This window comes from Carex rostrata, chromosome 4, assembly GCF_964058835.1.
Source record: "Carex rostrata chromosome 4, lpCarRost1.2, whole genome shotgun sequence".
Lineage (NCBI taxonomy): Eukaryota > Viridiplantae > Streptophyta > Magnoliopsida > Poales > Cyperaceae > Carex > Carex rostrata.
In genome coordinates, this window is record NC_135921.1 from 10,226,414 (window position 1) to 10,231,419 (window position 5,006).

At 36.5% G+C, this 5,006-nt stretch overlaps 1 pseudogene; it reads right to left on the reverse strand.

The window, feature by feature from the left end:
- Positions 1–2,864: 2,864 nt before the first annotated feature.
- On the reverse strand, positions 2,865–4,409 carry LOC144552556 (aspartic proteinase nepenthesin-1 pseudogene; annotated as a pseudogene).
- Positions 4,410–5,006: the final 597 nt, after the last annotated feature.

The window sequence follows — 5,006 nt, forward strand, 5'->3', positions numbered from 1 at the left end:
CTCTTGGGGCAATCTTGAGACCCTCTTTTAGTGTTGTGTTTTTTTCTTGCTAGATAAATAATGCTTTGTTAGGCTACATGCATGCATTTTTTTCAGAATATTTTTTGTTCTCTCACCCGCCAAGTACTGCGAAAAAAGAAAACCCTTTTCCTTGGGTTGTGCTCCAGTTGAAGGGAAATATGGCTCATTAAAAGGAAGGAACGGGAGATGAGGGGAAATGCCAGCAGACTCAATTTGCTCGAGCTCATTACTTTGCTTCAAAAGAGGAAAATCAGAGAAGAAGCAGAGGGGAGTGGAGGAGAGAGAGAATTGGCTGTAGAAAAGCTTTGAAGTTTGTCACTTCAAAATCGAGGTGTAGACAGAGTAAATGTCCGGCGGCCCCTTCTCCTTCCGTTCCTTTTCTCTATATGGAGGTTTTGTGGAGCACACCCTTAGGATCATGCTTTGTTGTTTTAGCACTGAATTAGTGATTTTTTTTATTGTAGGAAATTCGAGCTGACTTTCAGTAATTGACTTGATAAACAGTTAAATACTGTGAATGACAATTTTTGCTGGCCACTTAATTATCTCCTGTTATGAACTTATTGCATCCCACTAATTGACTATAAATAACTTTGGTAGGTACAATGCATTATAAAAAGCTTACCATCTATAATATAAATTATAATTATTCTTCTTAGTTCTTACTCTCTTATAATTGGAACAATACCAGTCTTCTAGAAAGAAAGTAATCAGCTGGGTAAGCTATTGAATTTGATTTCTTTCTTTCTTATGTTCCTCTGGAAATAAGTAATTCGTTCTGCAAGCACTTCTGGGATGTAAAATGACGGAAAAACAAAAATTATTAATTTTTATCAGGATTAATTTTTTCCGTTTAATTTATTATTATTTTTAATTAAATTATTAATAATAATTTTCATCGGAAGCGGAATCGGTTAAATCAAATAGGAAACTCGAACTTTTTTTTAGCAAAATTAAATTAAGAGAAATAATTTACAGCAGTAAAGTACTAAATTTTACTTTGAAGTACAATATAGTTATCATTCCTTTAAAATTTATGTTATTTTTGAACAATTGGATCTCCTAAATTAAATTAATGTTATATATTAAAGTTCAGCCTATTCCTTTGAAAAAAATAAAAGATTTATTGTAGTCTCATTGTTAGACTTTTCTTCCGCTCTCTTTTGTTCTATTTCTGAAAATTTAAAACTTGACCAAATTTTCAATGACATGGCCGGTTTCACCAAAAGGTTCCGTTAAAAGTAGGTAAAACTCAATATCCATAAATAAGCAAAACCCAAATCTAAGCTAATATACAAATTTGGTGGTTATTTTTTAAATTTCAAAAGTAGACATGCCTATCCCAATCTCCGCCATTGCTTTTTAATTTAAAGCTAACTAAAAAAAGTAATCCTCGAAATTTTTTAATTCACATGTAATCTTCTAATTCAATTTACAATTTACAGTAATGGAGAATTAACTTTTAGTCTAGCAGCAAAGACATATGGTCTTTATGTGAGAGATCATTGAATATCCAGATGAGAGAAATTATTTGTTGTAATAATAAGAGTATTAAATAGTTAGGTGACTTGATCTCCAACTTTACTTAAAAAAAAAAAAAAAAGTAATGGCCACCCTTCCGACTAGGAATCGGTATCCTCTTCGGTATTGCAGAGGACCACTCTCACTTTATGGTTTGAGATTAAATTTCAACCGGTTTGATATTCGGGCTGCAATAGGGGTAGTATTTTTGGACTTTGAGATTCGTGCCAAGTTAAAAAGAATGGTTCAGATCTAGTAATTATAAAAGATTCTCTCATCAGGTATTGGCAGTGTTTTAAAATGTGGCCGCATGGGCCGCATATGCATATGCGGTCGGCAGCCGCGCTCAGAACGGCTATGCAGTCATCCCATGCGGTTTTGAGCATGCGGCCGCATATGCGGTCCGAATATGCGGCCATGCGGAATAAAAAAAATGCATATGCGGATTAAAAATGCGGCCATGAGGTCCGAATATGCGGCCATGCAGTCCTCCCATGCGGACCAGCAATTTTCAAAGTGCCTTAATAAATAGTAAAAAAATTCAGAAAAATGTAAAATTTGGTCTCCAACCACATATTAATATGGAGAACAAGATGAACGGTTCGGATCGACGTTTTGAATTTTAAAATTTTAAATTTGGACCGTATGCATACGAATGCACATTAGTCACACACATACTCTCTCTTTCTCTCTCTATATATATATACGTAAATTTTTATTTTAAAATCCGCATATATAAATCCGCATGAAAATCCGCATATGCAGTATGAAGTGGCCTTCCGCATGCATGAACAAAACCGCATTTTAAAACACTGGGTATTGGAGAGGATGTGAATTCCCAGACCAATTGTCCTTGAGCGTGTATTAATCCTGTCGTTTTTACTAGAGAATTCTCATTGGGCCGTTGACTCTGTGTTTACCAATGGGAATTTATATGAAAAAAACGATCTTTAATTTAATTTATAGTTACCTGATGAGGTCATATTAGATCCGAATCATTTAATTTACCTTTGTATAAAACTTAAAACAGATCTTCTATATTTCAAACTGAGACCCAAAAAAAATTAGGCTTGACTTTGACTATCCGGAGAAACTGCACAATTTGCTAGAAAAAAAAATTCTAAGATTGTTAGTCATTTAAAAATCTAGAGTCTGATTCTTCTTACGACTTTACAGTGTTTGCTTAAAAAAATAAAAATATTTTTGACTAACCTGCCATCATTGGGTAACGTAGGGAATATCATTCTATAATTTTCTGGCAGCAGTTCGAAATCTGCACCTTCTAAAAGGCATAAATATTTGCATCTCTGCAAAATTCAAAATTCCAGAAATCTTCACAAATTGAAAAATTGATTCTGTACATGCTGTTAGCCGGTGTTCTACTTCATTTTACAGTCTTAAAAGAATACTCTCAATCCTACTCTATACAAGTTGTAAAATTTACAAAATCAAAAGAATATTTCTAATACAACTAAAAAGAATCAATTAGTCTGTATATGGCTGAAAAATCAGGGCCCGACCGGGTATGCTGCCTCAACCGAAATAGAGTCAGTACTCAGTATAGCGCTACAACAGGTCGCATCGTGCCGGGGCAAAAGATAGCCTCCCTCCTTCAAGATCATAGAGTATATGAAAATTCTGCTGCTGAAAATTGCCGATTATCGTGCTTCCATCAAGAGACTTACCCATGACCAAACATATCGCGCCGTTACTCGGGTCTTGAGCCATATAATTCGCTGTTGGTAGTTCAAAATCTGCACCGTCAAAATGGAATGTGAATTTCGGTACTTCAACCTTGTCAGAGGAGGAGGAAGGTAACCTGAAGCAAAGATCAAATGCCTCGACACTACTGTTCTCAATTGGTAGTTTTATTTGGGACAAAAATGCCAATTTTACTTTATTGTAAGCGGGTTCTGCTAATTGCGTCATACCCGTGCCCGAGTCTATGTACACCCCACCCGAGCCGTTTTCCTTGAACGAAAATTCTGACTTCGGTATTTCCAGAAGTGTTGTACCAACTGTTATACCAGTCATAGTAAGATAGTATAAAGCAGGCATAGCAGGATTGATTACGAATGGTGTCGACTGAACACGTCCCCTGGTCCGAGTGTTTATCTCAGCAGCTGAACCGAACAAAACCGGGCTGCTCTTGGATTCTCCTAAGGATGTGAAACAATAAGAGAATTTTCCATACCCAAGCTGTGATATCAGTGACAAGGGTCCACGGCCGAAACCAGCTATGCCAGATTCATTCGACTGAAATATTCCTGTGTTTAAGAAACCGCATCCAAAACCGACCTTTTGAACTTGAGTCAATCCTAATGTGAAAGTCTCAATTCCTAGAGAACCTATTGTTGTTGACCCGTCTCCGTAGCTGTAAGCATACATACACTTCTTTTGGCATGCAGAGCGAGGTAGCGCCTGACAAAGGTCAGACTCGCATGATATGTCAGAGAAAGTCGAGGAATTAGACGGGTTATACAGAGGGAGAGGTTGGTTGAAACATTGGAGGCATGGCTGGCACTGAGTCCAGATCAAGTCGCTTCCAGTATCTAAAGTAAGAGCAACCGGTTGAACCGGTGTACCAATCGATAAATATATGAGGTACTCGCCGTTGCTTGGCGACGACGGGACACTAATTTGACCAGTAGTGTCAATATATCTTGATGCAAGGAATCTCGCTCGGGTCTTGCTACGCTGCACCATGCGTTGCAATAACTCGAACTTGGAGTACTTGCTACCGGCATCTATGTGGATCAGTTCGGTTCGTGTGCTGCAAGAGAAGGAAATGTTTGTAATGCATAACAAGAGAAGGAGAAGGATTGATGCTATATTTTGCATGATTAATTGAAGATAGGTTGTGTTGCTATTGAGATTGGTTTTGGTTGCTAATTGAAAAACTATTTATATGATTTTTAGTTTGGGATATGAATTGGTCGTTAAACGCGTGCCGGGAAGTGGTCGTTGAATTGGATAATCCCGATTTGTATTAACTATTATTTAATAAGCCAGAGCTTACCAAGTTTAAATTGGTTGCCATGGAGGTATGGACCTGGCCGCCTGAATAAAGGCTTAGTAAAGAAGGGATCTTCTGTGGCCGCATAAGATGTTAATTAAGAGGATTAATTTGGTTCTTTTGTTCATAGTGACAAATGAATAGTTCGGGTTTAGTTCGGTTTGGCGGGGGTCAAAAGTTCATAATTTGGAAATAATTTGGGTATAATTCAAGAATGATTCGGTACAATAAATAAGCAAAAAAAAAATTCTTGTTATTTTCGCATTTTTCTTGCGAATTATTCGTGATTCGCATTTTATTAGCGAATAAAACGTATTGTATTATATATTTTTTTTGCGTTTTATTCGGAGTTCGGTTCGGAAATGCCAAAAAAAATAGCACGAATTACAAATTTATTGCGTATATTGTTACTATTAAGTACTTGTTTTAGAAAAAAATTAAATGAAGT